The 23,663-nt window shown below is 44.7% G+C and overlaps 1 long non-coding RNA gene across 1 annotated transcript; it reads right to left on the minus strand.

Moving 5' to 3' along the window:
• Positions 1–11,460: 11,460 nt before the first annotated feature.
• On the minus strand, positions 11,461–21,324 carry LOC111928769 (uncharacterized). Its single transcript, XR_015276508.1, has 3 exons — positions 21,030–21,324; positions 20,674–20,785; positions 11,461–15,276 (listed from the first exon to the last, which is right to left on the minus strand). It is a non-coding gene; the product is annotated as an uncharacterized LOC111928769 (long non-coding RNA).
• Positions 21,325–23,663: the final 2,339 nt, after the last annotated feature.

The following is a 23,663-nucleotide window of genomic DNA, read 5'->3' on the forward strand; positions in this document are numbered from 1 at the left end:
TTGCCCCAGCTCAGGCACACTTGGGCTCATTTAATCACTGTAGGAGTTTGCTGTCACTGGGGTGGGGATGTGAGAGGCTGGGACAGTGGAAGCTGAGCAAAGTTAAGGTGATCAGGCAATACTTTATGTTAATCCTGTGTGATCTGTGTGGAATGCTGATGGAAGCAGGAGGAAGCAGGGAGCAAAGTGACCAGAACTTCTGACATGCCAGATCTTCACTGATTCTCATTTTTTTCATGACAATTTGAAGTTAGACCTGTGCCCTCCTCTGAGCTGCCTCTGTTTGCTGAGAGTGGAACAAACAGTCCTAAAGTTTAACTCTTTTTTTCTTTCATCTCTGTCTAATATTCTCTAGTCTTTCCAAATGTTGGCATCCTGCTCTATCCCTCCTGGGCAGCCCTAGAGTCTGCACTGAGAGTTTGTGGTGAGAGACAGTCCATCAGCGTGCTGGAATATTTGTGAGGTAGTGCTAATAAAAAAAACTTAATGGCCCTTTAGTCCCCACTTCTTTTTTGAATTCTACATCACCCTAACATATTTCCCCTCGGTGGAGCAATATTTATGCTCCATATTTCATGCATAAATTGCAGGCAGTTGTCAACTCAGAATGAAAGTGAGATGGCAACATTACCTATGCAAGTGCTTTAGCTAAATGCTTCCTTCATTGCTCCCAAAAGGGAAAGATGAGACAGAGTGCAGCCATAATGCTCATCTGCAACATTTCTGATCCTTAGCTTTAGTCATACTAATTAGGCACACTCTACTTATGTGACTGCTGGATGTGGATTTTTTTCCTGCTGCAGAAGTCTGTGCACATCTCCCTCGGAAGGATGCTCAAATCGAGGGCAGCATTTCCAGGAAGATGCTCCAGTGTACACCCAAAGCAGGGAAATCTCGAAGAAATCATTTGCTGTGAGGCTGAATGAAATAAATGTGTAATTAAGCTTTAGAAATTGCTAAATTTAACTGAAAAATGGTCTAAAATTAGGACCACTGAATGATTGCTAAAAACATTCCTAACAGTGGGAACTGTGGTTTTCTCAGATTTATTTTTCCATCTCTTTCTTAAACAGATGCTCAAAGATGTCCACTGTATTTCAGCAAGAGAGCAGTGCTCTGGGGTGGGAACTGGCTGCATCCTGTTACTTCTTTCTTTTTCCTTTTCCGTATTATTTTGCTTGTAACTTGGCCAAAAGAAAATTCACCAGTTGGTTAGGCTAGAAGGAGCATGTCCCTGTTTCCCAGGCAGAATCAGTGATTTAGGTATTAGAGAAGAACTCTCAATGCACAGGATTTGTAAGTTAGGTGGTCAGCACCCCTCAGTGAGAGGCACAGGTAAAGCTCAGCCACAGCAGCATCATCAGATGATGCTCCCTGACCAGTTTGGGCACTGCAGGTTTATTCCATCTTTGAGTCAAACCCCAAGTGAAAGAACAGAACTTTTTTTTTGCTGCAGATTTCCTGAGTCAGCCACTGACCAAAGACAGGAGTCCCCAACCAGAAAATTATCCTCCAGTCACAATTAGCTGTTTGCTGAAGATTTTGGAGATGTCCAGCCTGCTGCTGACTATATTTAGTCACTTTCTGCTTTCTCTGTTCTCACATCTATTCTTAAAATTCCTGATAAGGAATAGAAGGAAAAGAACCAAATGCCACAGAGGGAGATTATTAGCTTGGCTGAAACTAAACAAGTCTGGAAATCTTGGAAACTGAGACACCAATAACACCCTAAGGGAAAAGTTTTCCCAACACACTTTGGGTAGTTCAGTAACAGGAATTCCAAAGAAGTCTTTGAACTGTCTGACAACCTTTGTCTGTTCAATATGAGCAGCATGTGATTCCCCAGCCAAGTATCAATTCAGATTTTTAAAAAAAAGACATGGGAGAAAAAGAACATTAGCTTGGTTTAGGACAATGCAATCATGATACATTTGTTTCATTATGTGAAAGATGGCGTGGAGTAGATGGATGCAATTAAATTCAGGAGTTCATTTGCGGATTCCTAGAGAGCTTTGGGTCTTTTTTCTTGCCAAAAGGAATTAGGCTGTAGATTCCATTTCACATTCAAAAGAGCTGAACAGTTTGGTTCTAGCAGATTCCTGGATGGGATCAGTGAGAGCTCCATCACATTTTAGTCTACCAATGAGTCACTGAGCGACCTGAGCCACTTGCTGATCATTTTTATCTCACATGCATCACTGTATTTTGTTTGCTTCTGTAACCCAGGGTGGAGAGTCTTGTTAGAGTGATGTCCTTATAGCTCAGCTAAGCTTGGGTAAAGCCTCAAATCCCATTGCTTAGAGGGGCTGCTCTTCAAGGGAAATACAAACTGGCTGGAGAGCCTGTAGGCAGAGCAACAGAAGTCATCAGAGAATCTTTAACTTGCCTTCATAACCTGCAAAGACAGAGAACTGTGGCAAATCCATGCAATGCTGTTGCACAGAAGGGAATAATCTATTCTGTGAGCTCATACTGGGTAAGACAAGAAATAATGTGTGCAAACTGTGGGGAGAACGATTAAAGGGAGACATAAAATAAAAAGAAGTATTGGCAAAGGACAGTGAAAGCCTTGGAATAGATTGTCTGAGGACGTGGTGAGGTCTGTTCCTGGAGGTCTTTAAGAGCAGGTCAGGAGTGCTTGGTTTTGATTAGACTTGGTTCGTGGTAAAAAGACAGATTATCTGTTCTCTGAAGCCCCTTCTGGTTTCTGTGAAGCTGTTGTTTGTCTTCCAGGACTGCAGTCCTGGGTCCTGTGCTCTTGGTGTGCTGCAGGAGGCTGAGCAAGGAGTGTGAACTCACTCTTCAAACCACTGTTGTGTAGCAAATGCTGCCAAGGGTGAATTTTCATTGTTTACAATCTCTGTGAGAATAGAGTCTGAGGAATTTCCAATGAGGTCATCAAGGATCTCACGTGTAAAATGTTCCAGACCCAACAGAAATAGGATATCTTAGATGTTTCTATGAAACCTCAAAATTGTGAGTGATTTTTTCTTTTCTGCAATTGCTGGCAAATGTCATTATTCATCTCCATGAATGGTCTTGTCAGGTTTTTGGTCTCTCTTTGAAATCCCACTCCCTCTGTGCAGCAGTGCTAGGCAGAGTGCTTCCAGTGATCTTCCTGCTTGTTACTCATTCCTTAGGGTCACCCTAATTAACTTTGTCAGGGGCTGCTGTGGGATGCAGTCAGTACAGACTGGCTGAACCCTGTACAGGTTTCTCCTTCAATGGTGCAATATTTATTTCAGTTATTTATTCTTGGTTTTGCTGGTTTTGCCTCAGTCACTTGGTGGCAATTCTGAGTGAAGTGAGCACCCAGGGACAGCTCACCTTAATCTCTGATCCCTTGCATCTGCTGACCAGGACAGAGGAAAGTCACGTCCTTATTTCTCTTCAAAGAAGCAAGTGAGGCAGATCAGAAGCTCAAGAATGGAGGTGCATAACAGAGCAGTGCTGAAAGGTGGAAGAACCAAAAAAAAATAATTAGAAAAAAAATAAAAAAAAAAAAGAAGAGATGGAATGAAATTCTGTTCTTTTGTCAGGCCACGGGGTTGACCCAGGTTCTGTGGTACTGGCTTGGATAGAAACCCCTGTCAGACCTGTCTCCAATCACAGCTGCACCACTCAGTCCATTGCCTTCCACTGTCCCTAGGAATTTGCATCACTTGGTGACTCATGGATTTGAAACTGAAAATTTACCAGTTATGTAAGAAATGGGACAGAATGAGCTCTGTAGTTGTGTGGCCAGTGAAACAGGCACCAAGAAAGCACCAAAAAGACACCTACCAGACTTCCCAGGCAGAGATTTATTCCATGTCAACCCATCCCATCCCATCCCAAACACTGAAGAAAAAATAGCATAACCAAAAACCTGAATTTTTGACCATAACCCCCCTGCTAGCCCTAGGACAGACCCTTTAGCACCGACACTGCTGAGCCGAGTGTGCTGTGGAAAACATTGCTGCTCTGTGCACTGGCCAAATCACTTCCTCAAGTGACCTTTCATTGCAAACCTTGTCTGCTACGTAAAAAGGAAATTAAAAATAAATAAAAGTTTGCAGTGGTTAGTTGATCAAAGCTTTTGTTTGCCCCTGTGGTCTCAGCAGAAAGCAATGTTACAGCCTCAGACTAGACGGGTTTGCTTGGTGAGGTCTGATGGCAACTGATAACTTTGCAGCCCTAGAAGCCAGGGAGGAGAAGGTAGATAAAGGTAGAAAAGGTAGATAAATGTCTATCTGGGTTCTGCTTTTGGGGATTTTCCCCACAGTGGGTCTTTCTTATAACTGTGAGATTTGACTTTTGTATGTCCCATATGAGAATTTCTTAGTGGGTGTTAAGCAATACTGACTTGTATAAGAAACAAGATTAGAAATGGCATTAAATGGTGTCACAGCTCTGTCTTGGACCATGGTTCCAACATGTTTATCTTAGAAGTAGATTTAGGAATTAAAATTCAAACTGGAACAGGTGCTGAGAAAGAATTGTGGGATGTCAGGGAGGTCAGACAGCAGAGCAATACTCGAAATACAGGCTGCCACATGGGCCAGAGGTACCAGAGCTACCTTTAAACTCAGTAGCTTGAGGGCTGAAAGAAAGAAACCCCTCTGTTCAGAAATGTGCCCTGTGCCTCTTCCAGTAGGAATAGAAGGGAGGGGAGAAAACAACCCAATCCTTTTCTGTGACGGTGTTGGATGAATTTTTGATTTGGCTTGTATGAAATGGTGGTGGAAATTGCAAAGAACTGTTCCTAATGACTAGTGATATCTCTTGCATTTCCTCTCCCTAGGAATTTGAGGAAGCAGTCTGTGCTTTTATTCTAGACTGGAAAGCCTTGGAGCAAGGACTGTTCACTTTTAAAAGGCATAAATTAATTGAGCCAGTTCCACAAAACAATGATGATTCTGGAGTTCATGTTGCAGTACATACCTGGTGGGCAGGAGTGGGGGATCTGCAGGAAGAGACATGAATATCTGACCCTGATGCTGGTGTCCTGAGAGTTTTCTTTTGTATTTTAGCTTTTTATCAAGAAAAAATTGCCAATGGCATTCCCTGTAAAATCATTATGCCCAACTTGTCAGAAGAATTCTGTAGTCCCTCATTGCCACCTCCTTGTGCCATTGCAAAAATGTTTACCTTGTACAGCTGCAAAAACTCGCAAGAATTGTGTGGGGGAAGGGAATGTCTGAGTGAATGTGGCAAGGAAAATAATAGTTCTTGCTCTCAGGTAGCCTTGTGACCCTGTGAGCACGTCAGGAAACTGAGCTCTCTGACATTCTGGCTTTAATCTCTGAGTGTATTCCAACCAGAAGTGAGATGATGGATTTTTGTCTTCTAATAAGGGGAGAGGGAACAGAGGGGAAGAATAAATATGGAATACTGTGCAGGTGGAGGTATGAACCTGTGTGTTGTGCTGTATGACAACAGGGAATGCCTTCTCCAGTACGAGGGGTTTAGGGAGCAGCACCTGGTACCTGCTGAGGTCAGAGGGGCAAACCCCAACTAATGTAATGAAAAGAGGTGGAAGTGCCAGTCAGCAGCCTGTCAGCCCTGCCCCACAGGGCAGCATGGAAGCACAGGCAGAGGAGGGGCAGAGATGCACAGCAGGTTTAGGAGGGGACTGCAGAGGGAAGGGAGCTCCTGCTGTGCTGCCACACCTCACCCCATCCCCCAAATAAACGGGTTCATGTTTTCTGTTCAATTTTCAGGCAATTATAGCTTCCCCCACAAGAATGAGCAGAAGCTGGGGGATACATTGCCAGGGGAGCCAGGGCTGGGTGTGGATGGGCTTGGGTGGATTTGCCCTGGGACAGAGGCACATCTGTTACAGGATAACTCTGAGCAGGGCAGTGCCAGGAGCGGGAGGCTCGGGTCCAGCAGCAGAGGGACTGTGAGTGCCTGTGTGCAGCAGGCACACACACAGACATCATCTCACTTCTGGTTGGAATACACTCAGACATTAAGGCCAGAATGCCAGAGAGCTCAGTTTCCTGATGTGCTCACAGGGTCACAAGGCTACCTGATAGCAAGAACCATTATTTTCTCTGCCACATTCACACAGCTATTCCCTTCCCCCACAAAAAATGTAAAAATTTTTGCGATGGCACAAGGAGGTGACAGTGAGGGACTACTGAATTCTTCTGATGAGTTGGCCACATCAGTCAAAGAGGGACTGACACCAAGCTGCAGCTCACCTCTGTGTACCTAGTGCAGAATTCACCAGAGCTTTGGCTTGAAGCAACCAGCACTCCTGTCTCAGAGCCACATTGCTAGAGAGAATCCTGGAGAGAACAGCCTGTTCCACCCCTGATGCCCAGCAGAGACATAATGAAATGCCAGTGCTGAAACCTCGAGTTACAAAACTGCAATCAAGGAACATAACACAGGTTTTTATAGGTGGGGTGGGCAGCCAATGCAGCGGGCTCTCGAGAGAAAGGCTGTAAGCTTTTCAGCATTTTCAGAGAAGTAAATTAGGACTGGGAGATTTTATCAAAGGTTTCTAGTTCCATGAGCAGTTGTCAAACTTGAAGAGAATTTATTTGCACAGCAAGGCATTCAGTGCAGGTGTTACCAGGCAAAATTGCCATGGCTTGTGTTTGAGGGATCAAACTAGATCCTGGCAGTGCCTCCCTTAGCATTGAAGGATACAGGAGGGGTGTGGGAGAGGCAAGATGCAAAGGGCTGCTTGTTTAGTCAAAGACCATCCTCTTACCACAGACAGATTTTCAGGGAATGTGATAATGAATTCACCATAGCTGTGGGATAATGAATTCACCACAGCTGTGTGAATAAATAATGCCAGTTAGCAAAACCCCGTGGAACACTCACAACACTGTTCCTATAACAGGATATTAATGACTGTGTTAATTAGGCAGTGTGGAAGCAGCTTACAGTGTCACAGACACAGAAAATTACAATGGCAGGATATTGAAATATTCTTTCCCACAATGCTTTTTTTTTGCACAAGCCCCATAATTTTAATGATATTTACTTTGTGTTTTACTGTTTGCTAAGGAGAATGAATTTGATGACTCTCAGAGGAGCCTCAGAGGACCATGATGACCCAGGTGACTTAAATGTCTTCATGCTGTGTTAGAAGAAAGAAACTTCTCAACAGAAACTCTCCTCTCTGTGGCCAGGCATGGTTGATCAACCAATTCCATACATGGGTCATTAGCATATAGAAATTGGGGATTTCAAACCTCACAGTCTTAAGGCAATGGGCTGGGGAAGAACAGATGTTTCCCTTTTCTCAAGCAACAGTTTGTACCTGCATGTTTTGGAGCCAGTGGAAACTGTGTTTTAGTCATTCTCAAAAACTGTTTGGTACAAGCAGAGAAAAAAAAAAATAGTATTTCACAGTATTTTACTATCTAGATCACTGCAAACATTTATCCATTTTTAGAACTCATTTTTCAGTGATTATTAGGAACTCCTGCTTGATGCATTTCCTCTGTGGTTGTGCCTGGAGTGTGGGCTGGCTGATTTGAACAGGGCAGGGAAGGCAGCAGAGTTACAGCCTTTGGAAATACAAAGAACCCGTGAAATCATCCTTTCTTCCATCTGCCTGTGCATGCATAACATTGTGATATTCACTTCTGAAAGGCTGATGAATGGATTTTTCAACCGCTTTCAATAAGAGATAACTCCACTGTCTTAAAAACACATTGCTAAGAAGAGTTTCTAGATATTCCAACTTGATAATCTTGTCTAGAAGAGAATAAAATCATCTGTGCACTGGGGATTTCAGTGCACAGGGGCCAGGAAACAGGTCTGATTGCCTGTGCTCTTGCCCTGAGAGAGGCTCTGGAGAAGCCCTCTGAGAGCCCTCAGAGCTGGGAAGAGTTGTCAGAGAATGATGAACATGCTCCATTTTCTATGTTATTTATTGAGCTGAAGATTCCTGATTTCATCCCAGTTCACAACATTTGAGTGGGCATTTAGGAAAGGCTGAAAACTGCTGGATTTTGCTACTGTGAGTTTCCTTTAATGGTGTCAGCACTTTTCCTTGGAGCCACAACTCTTTGCTGTGTGGATGGATAGTGGAGAACGTTTTGTTTATATTTAGACTTGTTCCAGCCATGAAATTAGTAGAATAAATAAAGATAGAAGTACAAAGATTAGAGAGGTTTTAATTTGGTACAGGCACCATTAATGGTTTATTTACTTTGTGTTCTTGGAACTTGAGCTGTCTCTTGATAACTAAAAATGCTCCAGAACAGCTGCAGGGATCAACGGGGAGAGGAAGACAGAGCCAAAAGCAATAGAAACCAGGTAGCCTGGGACAGGTATTGCAGTCAAGAGCAACGGGCCATGCTGTTTTTGGGTGATGTGGATGGATATTTGCAGATCCTACAGAAAGGAGGTCAGCTATGAGTAGCATCATGAGGGTCTCTGATGTTGTTTTCTGGCTTATTAGCAGAGTAAAATCAAATAAAATAGTGCCATAGAGCTGGTAACAACATAATCCTCTGGAAAATGTGTTATAAGGCACTTCCTCAGCCATGACAGGTGTTAAGACAGAGTGAATTCAGCATGAGCTCTAAATGTGTGCATGATTTCTATGTCCTTCCTTGAAAATGAGGAATGTTTGCAGGAGTCCAGGTGAATCAAACTGGGGATGCTTCCAGGAATTCCTTTCTGAACTCAGGATTTCAGCCCTTACTGCTTTTGGTGAGGGGTGGGGAATACCCAGCATCACTTCCACTGGAGGCAGAGTGTTCACAGCATCCTAAAACACGCCAGTGAACCACCTGAAATTCACACTCACAGGTTCTCACACCTCTGCTCTGCATCTTTCCTAAACAAGGATGCTGAGCTGAATAAGGCATTTTACTAAGGCAAAATTGGTTTATCAGGTTGGTCAGGGAGCAGGGGTTGTTCAGCCTGGAGAAAAGGAGACTCAGGGGTGACCTTATCACCCTCTACAACGCCCTGAAAGGTGTTTGCAGCCAGGTGGGATCTGGTCTTTCACCAGGTGACAACTGACAGAATGAGAGGACAAAACCTCAGGGTGCTTCAAGGGAAATACAGGTTGGATATCAGGACAAAGTTTTTCATGGGAAGAGTGATAAAGTGCTGGAATGTTCTGCCCAGGGAGGTGCTGGAGTCACCATCCCTGGATGTGTTTATAAAAAGACTGGATGTGGCACGATCAGTTGAGGTGTCAGGGCTGGGTTGGACTCAATGGTGTTGAAGGTCTCTCCAACCTGGTGATTCTGTGAATTCTGTGAATTCTGTCAGTGGCTGCTGGTGCCCACAGCAGATCCAAACACTGGCTCATGGCTGCTGTTTGATGCCAATGCACCTTCATCCTGGGAGGGAAGGAGAGGAGCCTTTTCCTACCTGTGCCACTGGATCACTCCTCATCTCCCACATTAAAAAAAAAAATTGGAAATATTCAGGGAAATATTTCCCCAAATAGTTCAAAGGACGAGGAGCTGGTCCAAGTTTATGAAGTACTTTCTAATTCTGGTTGGAGAAACTCTGCAGAAGAGCTCATGCACAACACGAATGATTTTTAGAGTTGTACTACCTAAACTCACATGACTTTTGATTTTTTTTTCCTGTGTTTATTTCTGTATTTATTGCCCATATTCATCAAGCTGTATTTAGAAAGTCTGATGTAACCACATCCATCATTGTGAGATGTGATATTTTCCTGGTACTTCATTTTATTTTCCTTTGCAGACGGTAGAAAGAAATTCCAGCTCAGTCCTGGCTTGAGAACAAGTTTTGCTTTTGTTTTCAGTCAAACTAACATTTTCCTCCATTTAATGTTCTCTTTTCCCAGCCTCAAGAAGAAATCAGCTACTGTTAATTGTTGAGGCTTCTTTCCATCCATAAGGAATTCCAGGAAATTCTCCTATGAGACCTTGGGGTGGTGCTAGCTCTGGTATTTTTCTTTCAATAATTAAAATATTTTCTGGCTTGAAATAGAAATGATTGTCTGAGTGCAGCTTTGAGTGTTGATGGAAACAGTCAGGTAGGAGCACGCCACTGGAACTCAGCTCCTGCAGCACTGCAGTCATGTGGAATAGCTGTGATGCTTCCATTCATGTGTCTGGGAGTCATTGAGTAAATTTAATCCCTGATTTACAGCATGACCAAGGAGACTGTGGAGAAACTGCATGGAAAGTTTTAACTCTGGTGAGTGCTTGGAAAATAATGAAAGTATATGCTGGGACCTTGCAGCTCTCTGGCCTTTGGATTTGCAGTTCAAGTGAAGACTTGTTGAATACTTGGTGAGCACCTTGAGCTTTGAGATTTTTGCCAGACAAATCCCAACAAAGGAATTCCTTTTCTTCAGTGCTTGACAGCTCTCTGACAGGTAATGCTCTCTTCTTTCTTCTTGTCTATCCCAGAACAACCCCAAGCTGGTGATTCAGCAGTGTGTAAGATGGGAAGTTTCTTTAGACAGCCAGAGTTCTCTGCAGGTTCCAGTGAATATCCAGATCCTTGCCAAGGGCACAATTTGCTGTTGGTACTTCTCCAGTCACTTCAGTGCTGGGTTTTGATTGATAACTGCTCGCAGTCCAGAAAAAGGAGAGATGGCAATTGCCAAACAGAGCTCGTTAACTTAAAAGCACAAGTTGATGAATCAATGCTACACATAATAACTCTTTCTTAATGATCCAAATATCTTGAAATATCCAAATATCTTAAAAGCTCAAATTCCCTTTCATCATAGAACTTTTCTACCGACACTTTCCCAAGCCAGTGATTGAACTCCCTCCATGGAAAGCAGTACATCTGGCATGATCAGTCCTGGGGAACACACTGCCACAATTAATCAGCCACAGATCCATCATTCCAGAGGTCCAATAGGAGGTTATTAATTAATTTGTTCTGTACTTTGCCTGAGATTATCCTAGGTGATTCTGGCCATCTTTCCAGCCTCCAGTTTTCCAAACTGACAAAACTCTTGGAGATAGATGGGTGTTGTTATCTCCTGGTGCTGCTGTGACATCAGCTCCTCTTTCACTCCAACACTGAGATGGTTTTGATGCCAGCACTGTTTCTTGCTTTGCAGCAGAGAGAATATTCAGCCTTGTTGATTCTATTTATACTATAAAGGTTGTAGTATCTCCAAGGATGGAACCTCCACAGCCTCTCATGTCAAGATGTTCCAGTGTTTGATCATCCTTAGAGTAAAAAAGCTTTTACTTAGGTATAAATGTACATCAGATATAAGCTCACACCTTCTTCATGTGCAGCCATGGAGGACAAGCAGGAGACAAATGAGCAGCACTCCTCCCTTATCCCTGTGCTGTGGCCCAGGCACCAGGCAGCTGCTCTGCTGCTCTGTGCTTATTCACCTGCCATTGCCACTAACACCAGAGACAAGATGTCAGCAGACACTTCACCAGACGTCTTGAGGCAGAAAACAAGTACTGAACTTCTCCAGTCTTTGAATTAAGAAATATAGAGGCAGTTAAAAATCACCAACAGCCCAAAGACAAGATGTATGTGCTTGCAGGCTCGCCACAGCACTGTGACCATTTAAAAACTTTATTTATTACCAGCATCTTGGAAGGAAACACAAATGTGAAAGCCAGAGCATGATTAAAGAGTGAGCTGGGGAAGTTTAGACTCCTTCAGAATACATTTGAGTAATGAACAGCATTTATCATATCTGTTTAAAGGCAAGCTAATAAGGACAAAGGGTAAATCTTCACCAACAATTAACTATGTTGTTGGGTTGTATTTGTGCCTGTGTCACCCAGCTCTCTAGCATAAGCTCTCTATACTTGTTTGCCAGAACAAGTGCTTTCCAAGCCCATGATTTCTGCTCAGGCAGGAGTTAGATCCACACTCTGCTGTTGTCCACAGCTGCAGACTGTCAATACGCTCTGTGCTGGAAAACACAGAGTTCTTCCCAAGAAAAACTTACTCCAAGCTGAATTCACTACTCTGGTGCCTTCTTATCTTCTGCCAGCATCAGTTCTCTCCTGAATTCCAACCTCAACTGCCCCCCTGCCTACCTGGGGCTTAGCTGCTTGTACATCCCTGTGGTGCATTCAACCCTTCTTTGCCTCCAAGTCCAGGCTGAGTTTGCAGATCCAGACTGGTTCCTTCTTTTCAGCATCGCTGGGAGGTTTCACTGTGCTGCCTGAGGAGCCACAGCTGGGACAGTGTGAGAAGGAATGTCCCTTGCTTCTGGTCACAGCAGCCCCAGCTCCTCCTTGTTTGCAATGAGCGCTCAGAGCTGGGCATGGCCTGGCTGGGGAGCATGGGGAGTGTCTCCAATATCACTCACCTGAAAGGCAAGGGACACAAACTGGAGGTGTGATGATGCATGAGATATGTCCTTGCTGTGCAGGATCAACACTCCGCATCAGTCCACTTCAATTTCCTCACTAACTCCTTCCCTGAAAGTCCATAATGCTGTGCCATTTTGCACAGAGAAACACATGTCACTGCACAACCTGCTCTGTGTGCTTGGGGTCTGTGGCAATGATACACTCTCACACATAATTATTTCTGTCATGAGATCTCAAAGATAACTGAGATTAGCTACCAGTGCTGGATGTGTTCAGCCATTAAGAGTGATATCTTCACCTACATCTGAGTGGGTTTTGACAAGTGCTCTCACTCACCACAGAAGCTAGGAGTTGCCAAGGCCAAAATTAAATTATGTTGATGTGCAAACTGCTCTGCAGGGAAGTCTCAGCTCGCCATGCAAACAATAAAATGGTTTCTATAACCTGCTGCCTGCCTGGCAGAGATGAAGCCATGAGCCACCTGCACACAGCACCAGCCACTGTCAGCTCCAGGGGAGCACCACTCATGTCTTTACATTGCTTCACAACCTCTTTTATGCCTCAGTGTTGGCCAAGCTCTTGAACAAAATCCTTCCACTTTTAAAAATCCGTGTGTAGTTCCTGAGCTGTGTCAGCCGTCACCAGACAGCGGAGCTGCTGCAGAGCAGCCTGGAGGAGGTGTTTGTTAGAGAGGGTCAGAGCCACAGAATCTGTAATTGGACTCCTTCAGAGTTCAAGTCAAGGGCCTCCTCGGTCCTCAGTATGGATGAGGGTTTGCAGATTCCATTAGTTCAGAGGTGTCTGAGTTCAGTTTCCATTTGAGGCTCTGTGGACGAGGTCCCACGCAATCTCCTCAGCAGGATTTGCTGTATGTGCTCAGGCAGGAGCAAATATTTCCCTGTCTGAATTTCTGGATTTGTTTTCACTGTTCAAACTTTGATCTACTTCTCTGACTCTGGCCATATGTTTTCCTTTCTCTCCCTCTTTAACTTGCACTATTACCTATTGAATTTACAGCCTGTTTATGTTGGTCATCATCCCCAGAACCTGTCCAGGGCTCCCATCCTCTAAGCACTTGGATGAATCACTCTTCTTTGCAAGATGAGATCTGTTGTCAGTGCTCCAAAATAACAACCAAACTGTAAAGTTTTACTCACCCTGTTGAATTTAGTGGCCATTTTGCAGTGACTGCAACCCAGACAAATTACAGTATTTACATATTTATTTATTTGTCTTCATTCCCGACCTCGGGGTGGATATTTTCTGCTGTTTCTTTCAGAAGTTTAAGTGAGAATCCAGTACAAAATTAGAAACTGGATTCCACCTAAGTAATTTCCCTGACCACACTAGTATTTTTCATTTGAGGACAACAGCCACAAATCCTGTCTGAACAGAAATGGCTTCTGTTTGCCTCTTTAATTGCATGTGCCTCACAGGATGCTGGGGAGCCGTGTTGTGACTCCTGACAGGACAGCATGGAGTGCATGACCTTGGTACCTTGCTTTTTTGGTCAACATTTTAATTCCAGTGCTGGGTCTGAGGCTCAAAAACCTGAGGTTTTTGTCTTCAGAGCATCTGTGTGATACAGAAGTGATGATGCTGATTGATCCACACTGTATTGTCCGAGGTCTCATTCCTACTGTTGGTTTGTCACACATGGCTCCTAGAAGAATTCATGAGTTTGTCACCAGCTCTGAGATCAGCAAAACTTCTGGACAGCAGAGAGCTTTAGAAATGCTCCAAAGCCAGGAGGATTTTGCAACATACAACCTTTGCAAAGGAACATGGCCTTAAAGTTGCATTAACTTAATTTATTAAGCAAAAAGACAACAGAGGAGGAGAAAAAAAAAATAAATCCTTAATCACATTTTTGTGTAGCATATGTGGCCTATTCCTGCCTGGTCTGACAGGGGAAAAATAAAGGCATTGGCTGGAATTTGCTCCAGAGTCAGAGATTCCTGAAATAGGAATCATGGGCTCATTTTTAACAGCAAGGTGATTAAACCCTGGAACAGACACCCCAACAAAGAACCAATCTTTCATTCTTGGTGCCACATTCTCACTAGGTTTCTTTCTGGGCCATGGCTTGAACTTGATAATGTAAGGCCTTGCCTCAAATACAATTTGCTGAGGCCAATAGGATATACAGAATATCCCCTAAAGATTAGGAATTTATGCTTTATCATTATGAGAGCAGAAAACTGTGAGTCCCCAACATTTCACATTAAATCAATATTTCAATTTCTTATTTCTTGCAGATGGACAACCACATTTGCAGAAGCCTGTGCATAGCTGGAGAGGGAAGCAAGTGCCTGGTGTTTTGGGTGTTTGGGGAGCTGTGAGAGGACAGGAGTTCTGTCAAGGTTCTCACAGGGTTCTGTCTCCTGCAGGGACTGGTGGGGTCAGCTGGGACCACCCCACTAACGCTTCTCTTCCCTTGATGTAGGTAGGAGAAACCATCTGTCTGGAGAAGAATGGACATCCAAATACCTGATAAACTTTTCTGCCCTGGTGCCGTCAGCTCCTGCCAAAGGGTGAAAGGAGCTGCTCAGCTTTTCACTCTTTCATTTCCAGTTTCTGCTGAGGGTATCTCAGAACATTTCCCTGCCAACCCCATTTTCATCCCAACTATCATGAATTCCACAGCTGACTGAATGGCAGTTATGGTTGATCTAGGACTACATTTACTGTATGAAATAGGGACTGTATTAAACAGCAGGGGCATTTCTGCATAGGGGTTCTACTTTCCAAGGTCCTGACTTAGTGAAGTAAATTAGTCTCAGGTCTGTGTGCAGCCACCTGGCTGGATCAGGGAGAAGGCTCGTGTGCTTGAGTCTATCAAAGTTGGTAGAGCTCACATTGTGAGAAGCTGCTGCTGCTGTAGCAAGCCATCACTGGAGGCGATCTCTGTGATTTATGTCTGTGCTCACTCCCTGCTCTCCCTGAGCTCCACAGAGCTGAAATCCCACTTCTTTTGAGTTCCTGAAGGAATACCATCTTCTCAAGGGAAATTCAGATCCTATAAGGAAATTAAGATGTAGGTAGGGTTAGGGTTAACAAATACATGTGACAAATTAACCTCTGTGATGTGTGTACTATATTTACAACAACTTGTGCTGCTTTTCTCCTGCTTGCATTGGCTGTTGGGATTTAGGAAAGGTGTAAAGGCTGGAAACCCTGCTCTGGAGAGAGCCTGGCAGGAAATAACCATTCTTGGAGTGTTCCCCTGGGCAGTTCTGAGGCAGCCCCTGCACTCACATGCATCTCTCACCATCGGCCCCTTCTGTTGTTTATTTCCACAAAAATGTGTCTCTTGTTCCTTGGCTCCCCGTTCCTGCCTCGTGGCCTTGCGGTGACCGCGCGCTGCCTTGACAGAAATCTCTGGCTGGAATGATGTGCTTTGCCAAGGTTGTCTTTATTTAGACAAGGTTTCTGCTTTCTGAATTCTCTTGTGGGAATGGAGGGGTCATAAAGCAACTGCTGCACGCTACATGGGGTGTTCAGGGGAAAGGACCTTTGATATTTGTACCTTGTTTAGTGTCTTCTCTCAGCTCTTTACAGGGTAAACAGGAACTTCTGAATAATTTAGAAGTGTAATAGACAAGGATTTTTCTGCTTTGAATATAAGCATGTCAACCACTGGGAACAATCCCCACTACCAAGATAGTCAGGGCAGTGGCTATCTTAAAAATTCCAAGTCACTCCTTCCCTCAGCAGTTGCAAAGAAACTGTGGGTAGGGTTTTTCCTCCCTTCACCATGCAGCACAAGCCAGGAGACTGCAGCACAGCTGGAGTGTGAGCAGTGTGATGTGTCTGTGCTCGAGGAGAGCCTCACCCAGCTCAGCCCTCCCCAGGTACCTGTAGGCAGGAGTTACCCAGGAGAGCTGGCACTCGGGCACAGGAAAGGTCATGAACTGGAGATTAGACAGCAACAGAAATCAGATTTTCCCAAGCCAGTGACAAAGCCCTGAACACAGTTCTGGCTCCTGTTAAACTAGCAACCTTTCCCAAATTTATATTAATTTGGCATAATATATTGACCTGGATTTAATATAAGCAAATTCTGTACAACTGGTAACATTTTCATGCTGGGTGTCAAACCTAACACAAGGAGATGAGATATGAACCGAAGTGTGCATAACAGAAAATGTATTTATTTTAAGTGGAAACTGAATTTAGAGTTGTGATCCTGCCCCTCAGTGTGGGCTGTGCAAGCTGATGAGCCAGGGCAGGAGAAGGGGCTGAGCACAGGTATTGAGTCCATTTCCCCATGCAGAGGGATTTGAATGAATATTTCATCAGTTCAGAAAGGTCGTGACAAATACGGATGTTTAAAAATACCAGTTATTGTAAAAGAGGTCAACATCTACTTAGAGTAGATTTCATAGGCTTTCAACCAGATAAAACCAGGCATTGCTCTGTGTTTGGGTGCTGTGACAGTCCCCTGCTGGTTCACCAAATCTTTTCCTTTCAGGGAGGTGGGAAACAGGAGCCTCAGACAGAAGAGATGGATTTGGTCAGAAAAGGAATAAATTATCCAACTAATGCTGCCAGTGATGCTGCCTATTTCAGATTTTTATGTGCTCAAGACAAATATTGTGCGGCAGACAAGTAATTTTAACTCTGGAGCAGGATCTGAATAGTGGGGTAGGATTGGTGCAGCAACACTTCCCTGGTGAAATGTCTGCACCCTCGCACCTTGCCTGAGGTCGAATATCCCTGGCAGAATCAGCCTTCCTGCCTTACTGGTGTGATTTATGAGACACAAATTCATCCCAGGCAATCCATAAACATGAGTGTGAACATCACTGAGGAACAAAGTTACAGTTGTACAACCACAACACATCACAGAGCTGGGACTTCCCTGAAATAGTTTTCTCAGCTGCACGCAAAAGTCAAAGTACAAGAGCTGTTTTTACCATTAGCTTTGCTGTGACTTAGTAGTTGGACTGATTATGCACATGATTTTGCTTTTAAATGCTCCTAAACTGAGTCTTGTGACATGCTGGGTGATTATTGACTGAGGGCTGACTAGACTTTGGGATATGACTCAATGTCTCCTTATCTCTTATTCTACTTTAGAACTGGCCCCTCTCAGTGTGAACCTGTGGACCTGTTTGAAAACTTGAAATATGTGAATGTCTAAACAATTGAAACACTTCACATTCATATTTTATCCTACAGCACAGGTTGGGCTGTAAGCTCTGCTGAAAGCTTGCATTCAGCATCCTGATTCATCCCTGTGGATGTGGCACTGGAGGGCAGGATTTACTGGGGAACATGGTGGTGATGCTGGGCTGATGGTTGGGCTTTGTGATCTTAAAGATCTTTTCCAGCCTGAACAATTCCGTTATTTTGTGATTCTGTGTGAGATTTTCAATTCTGTGTTCTAACAATATTGACTTCAGTGTGTGTGCCCTGTTTCCAAACACGCCGTGACTGCTGGACCTCAAAAACGCTCTTGAGAACCCAGAACTACGTTTGGTAATAGCTGTGCAAAAATTTATCCCTAACAAATTTGTGAGCAGTTAAGTCCATCAAATCCCATGCAGATGGATTCAGCACAAACAGCCTGCACAGCTGTGAGCCTGTAAGAGTGGAGGGAGGGAGAGAAGAGCCCCTGAGCCCTGGCAGGATGCTTGGAGGACATTTCTTGCTAATGAGAAGCACTCTGTCCCAGGTGCCCTTGTCTCTCTGCATTCCAGGTGCTTTCCTTGCTCCTGTTCTTCAGTGCTGACTGGATCATCCTGGGCACATCCCTGGGACAGCTGACACTGCTGAGGACATTTATTTTTTTTGTTTGGGTGCCAGGAATGTGCAGGTTGGCTGAAGTGACAAATCCATCAGCTGCACACACCACCGCAGCACCGACCTCAGCATGGAGAACTCGAGCTGCTTTAGTGGACTGAAAAGAATGCAGATTTGAGCAGGGCTTGTGGGAGCTCCCAGAGACACCCTTTGGGTTTGCTGAGGGGCAGCTTTGTGAAAGGCCAAGGTGAGGATGGTTTTTGGGGCGAGGAAGGAGCTGAAGCAGCCTGAGATGGGGCTGGCCAGGGTGAGGAGCCTGCCAGGAACACTGCAGCCATCCCAGCACACGCTGACAGAGCCTGGGGCTGGCCTGGCCACTGCAGGAGGGCTGGGGCAAGGCAAAGCCTGTCTAATGAGAGCCCAGAACTGACCAGCATCAGTAAGAAATGCTTTTCTCGATGCTAGGAACACCTATGAACAACTTCCCACCCCTTGGTGCCAGACAGAAAAGATCCTGATCGCAGCCTGATAAGGGACAGATACAGTGGGCAGCACTGGTAATGCTGATTTGCTGCACAGAAAAGTCTCTTTAGAAAGCCCAAGCCTCACAGAGAAACTTCCAGAGTGAACAAAACCTAAAAATATTGAAAATAGAAACCAATAATTGCTAACCACTCTTTTATTTGTCACCCTCCCTTTATACAAACACAATACTCTCTGCTTCCTCTATTCAGCTATGCCCTTGAGCAGAATTTCAGTGGCATCTGTTAGTTTTTTAAGAGCAAAAAAAATTAAAAAAAATATAGTTTTAAACCTTTTTGTAAGTGTCTGAATGGACTGTTGTGTTCTACACACATGCACAGCAGTTTCTGCATTCACACCACAAAGGAACCAGAAGGTAGGGAGCGAAATGAGCTGGAATAACAAGAGCTGATATCCTTGCTGTCTGCTGGATGCTGGCCAGAAAAGCCAAAGCCACCCACCACAGACTGTGAGGTATGAGAATTATTGCTGCAGCAGCAGCGCTGGGGAGGCTGAGCTGCCCCCCTGCTCTGCTCTGTCTGTCCACCAGGGTCACTGGCTCCAGCCCCAGCCAAAATACGGGCAGGCAACAGATGCTTAATGCAGACCCTGCATTCTAACCAGGGGAAAGTTCCACCTCTCTCAGCCACCTTTTAACTATGAAAAATCCTCATTTGACCTGAAAGTTCCTTTGAAAATGTGTGAATCTGGTTCTGGGCAAGATTACCTGACCCAGCTCGAGGAGCTGAGGCACTGCAGGAGTGAGAATTAAGCAGCGTCTGTGTCGATGTCTGAAGTGCTGCCAGTGGTGCTGATTCTGCTCACTGCCATCTCATCCCAGTGAAATGTGTGCTCTGGGCAGGACACTGACAGCACTTGCCTTATTCCACTATTACTGGCCCTATGACTAATATACTTGTAATTATTTCCCGACCTGGGGGCATCAAGCCTGGAAGAAAAGACCACATCAGTGCTTAGGTACTAACCCTCCTGGTTATACGTAAAAGGGAACAGCTCCCACTGTTCCTGCTGACTTCTTTTCCTAGAAATGAATGCAAGACTTGGAGAGAAAACAAACTCTGTTGATAGTCTCAAGGACAGGAGCACAGCTGAGTTCACGGAGCCCAGGATTCTGGCCCTGGTTCCACTGCTGTTCAGGAATTCTTTTCAGTAACAATTGAATAAACCTCAGATTCCTCCTGCTCTATTTTCTGCTACTTTGGCTTATTCTCCATTTTTTAAATGATCCAAATGACTCCCAAGTTTCATTATATGCCTTTTGGCATTTTACTTTGCCACAGTTCTCTTATGATCTCTTATTGCCACAGATTCCCAGAGCTCGGGGGTCTCTGGGAGCTGCTCCCACAGCTCCCACAGGCTCAGCGATGCCTGCTCGTCCTTGGGAACATGCAGTCAGTGATTTGGCTGCTGAATTAAAACCCTCATGCACTGCTTTGCTTTTTTTTTTTTTTTTTTACTGTTTTGGGTACAAAGTGGAAACTTTGGGTTTATTTTGGTATGTGCGTTTTAAACTTGACTGAAAAGCTGTAGCATTATTATCCATTAACTTAAAATTTACCTTTTTTCTAAAGAAGAGGCAGAGGTATGAAGGAGGAAAACAAAAGAGCACTCTCCAGGTTATTCTCTGTGAGAATGAGTCAATTAAATAAGCTGATATTTGGACAAGGATTTCCAGTGCATCATCTGAATTGTTTACTACAAAAGAAAGAGAAAAGTGAAGAAAAAACTCTGTTGGGAGGATGAATTCTTTGTGCTGCAGTGCACTCCAGTTCTGCCCTAAGCACTTCTGTCTTCACTGATGGGAAGTTGCACATTGGTGGCCTGAATCTGAGAGAATTCCAGAACTGTCTTTGTGACAAAACCACATCTCTAAGGCCCCTTAAAATAATACCAGCTCTCTGCAAATGGATCTCATTTCACAGAACCACCAAGGCTGGAAAAGACCTCCAAGATCATCAAGTCCAGCCTGTGACCGTTCCCCACCTTGTCACCAGCTCAGAGCACTGAGTGCCATGTCCAGGCGTTCCTTGAACACCTGCAGGGATGGGGACTCCACCACCTCCCTGGGAATCCCTTTACAATACTTTACAGCCCTTTCTGTGAAAAAATTCTTGCTGAAATTCACCTGATTTCCTAACTTTCGAGTAGCACTGTTGGGCTCTAGTCCTTCTCCTCCATAAATGTGACAAGTGCCATGGGGTCAGGTGCTCTGGCAAAGCTTCACAGACACCCCGGGCCTTGATGGAAACAGGGAGGGAGGAGAAGAGCAGGGCAGAGAGATAAATTAACAGCAGAAAAAATGAGAACAACTGAGGCTTGCAAGTTTACTGAAAAACCTATAAAGGCCTGGAGAAGGTAGAAGTACGGGTGTGAGCATGTGCTGGTGGTGATGGGCAGGAAAGCCTGTGAAGTTTCTGTGGCAGGGGTGAGGAGCTGCTCCCTCCCCTCCCAGCCCAGCAGCACAGCCAGTGTTCAGCTCACCAGTGTGGAGATTGTGGGCTCTGTTTGTCCACGCTCACTCCAAGATCCAACACCTGGGACTGCCCATAACAAATCCCTCTCGTAAGGATTCTGCTCCACAGGTGATGGATCATTCACAGGCTTCATTTTGTGCCAGCTTCATAGGGCAGAACATGCTCCCTCTCTATTCTCCAGAGTATTGGTATTGATTTCCATCCATCAAAGCAGCCCCAGAAGAATGAAAGTGCAATCACAGCAGTGCTGGAGAGAGTTACAGCCCAGGGCCTGGAAGCTTAGCGGTGGCAGTTTAATAGACCTGCCATAAATGAAAGGCAAGACAAAAACAATGTGCTGTGGGAACCATAAATATGTGATTATGAAATAACAAAGCAGGATTCCCAAAGTGCTAACAGCGTCCTGGCGTTCCATTTAATAACTATAAATCTGCCATGGCTCGAGTTAAGTGAATTCCCCTCCGCGTATTAAACTCTTTGTTTACAGGGAGAGTAATTACTGTGACTTTTAGTGCAAATCAGAGATGCCCAGTCCAGGGCATGTAAAACTGAACATGGGCATCTCACACTAAGCTGAAAGGCTCCCACTGACATTTGGGGAAAACTGCCTGAACTGTTCTCAGGCAGGAGGACCTGTCTGTCCCCATCCCTGCACAAACCTGCAGCCTCTCCCAGCGCGGTGGGGACAGGAAGGGGTTAAAATCTCCTGGCGGTGGTTGATGTGGGCAGGGATGGATTGCAATGTGCAATGTGTCAGTTGAAAATGGAATGGGGAGGTTTCCGTGGGAGCAGCAAGGTCAGATCCCAGCAACAGGAGCTCAGGATTTCTGAGTTTAACCTCGGTTCTGACGCTGACGCTTTCATGAGCTTGGAGAAACCAGAGAACTTCAGCATGGATAGATGGAGGATCAGAAAGCTCACCCACCTTACAAGGAAGTTTGGCAGCTTAATTTGGGTGCATTTCCTAGTGCTCTGCATGTGAAAGGTGCCGGGACATACACCTGATAACATTTACAAACAGCCACAGATAAACTGAGAATGCTTTAAAATTTGTTACAAATTCAGTGGGAGCAACAGGAATGGTTCAGATACAAGAAAGGAATGGGAATGGTGTAGAAAACCAAGCAAATACCATCTCTCAGGCCATGGGGCTGTCGAGGAGTGACAGCCTTGACTCACTTCCACCACGGGCAGTGAGAATTCCTAAGGGTGACAGGCAATTACCAAACGGACTCTCAAGGACACAGGGCAGCCACTGCCCAATGCTGGAACCTGGACTGAAACTGAGCAGTGGGGAATGACCTTAATTATGCCTCAGGAAGGAGTGAAAGATGAAAATTAGATTGACGTCAGTCTAGTGGTCCTCAGAAATAGTCACTGAATAGATGTTTGGGTGGGAAGGAAGCAAACTGGATAATGAAAGTGATTTTATACACGGTGGCACAGGATAGATCCTGGAGTCACCGAGTCACATAAAGAATGAGGAACTCCTCGGCTGGTTTATACAAACCCTTCCTGGAATTCTTCTGAAACAAGAGGTTGCTCAGATCCTATCAGGTTCCTCAGTTGTGATCCCCGATGGAGATCAGAGGGTGGAGGAAACAGAAGAGTCCTGTCCTTTTCCCTTTCCCATGTGCATCCCACTCAGATTACTCCAAGCTGCTTGCAGTGGCCTGAGGTTTGTGCACAGGTAGAAACCTGCCTGGGACCACACTGAGCCCTTCTGACCAACAACTGTGCAGGGTCCCTGCAGCAGCAGAGGAGGGTGCAGCAGACTCTGCCTCTCACAGCTGAGAGTAATTATGTAATTATTGTAATTATGGCAAAACACTGGAAGGAATCAGAGACTGGACTGGTTTACCTTGGATCTTTTCCTCACGTGAGTGCCTTAAGAGCACCACTCTTGCTCTCTACCCAGCTCCTAATTATGATCAACCTTAATATTCCCCTTTGCCAATACTTCCTTCCTATGAGATCAGTTCAAACGTGGCTTTTCAAACCCTCTCTTTCAAGGAACCAAACAGACCCAAGAGAGGTGTTTGGTGGTGTTTTTATTGAACACAATCTGCAAGAATGTATCTCACCTTATTTCCTCACCACCAGTGCACAGGGGCTGTGAGCTGCTCCCACACCTGGGGAGTGGGAGAGTAAAAGATTAAACAGATATATAAACATATATTTGAACAAACAAACAAATAAATAAGTATGTGTGTATGTGTATATATGCATATATAAAACAGCACTGAACAAATCTGAGGCATGGGGAAGGGCTGTGCACAGAAGGGCTGGCCCACTCAGAGGGACAGATTCACCGAGGGAATTCTCTCTTTCATGCCAGTAGCCGTACACAGAGGGAAAGGAGTTTTCTTTCTCCTTAAAAAACAACTTTTCCAACAGAGCAGCCCACTAACCATCCTAAGGAAAGGGAGAGATGACATAAAAGGTGATTGTTCCCTCAACATCTTTTTACTTTATTTACCATTATAAAGTAGCCTGTGCAGCTGTTGGTTCTCCATTTTCCTCTCAACATTTACAATTTCTTCCAAAAGCAGAAAGGTCCCACCCTCAAAGTGACTGGAAGCATTCCATGAAACTGATTGCATGCAAAACCTTCTTCAGGGCTGAGAAGAAGATAGAGCTG

Source organism: Cyanistes caeruleus, chromosome 14 (genome assembly GCF_971803275.1).
Source record: "Cyanistes caeruleus chromosome 14, bCyaCae1.hap1.1, whole genome shotgun sequence".
NCBI lineage: Eukaryota > Metazoa > Chordata > Aves > Passeriformes > Paridae > Cyanistes > Cyanistes caeruleus.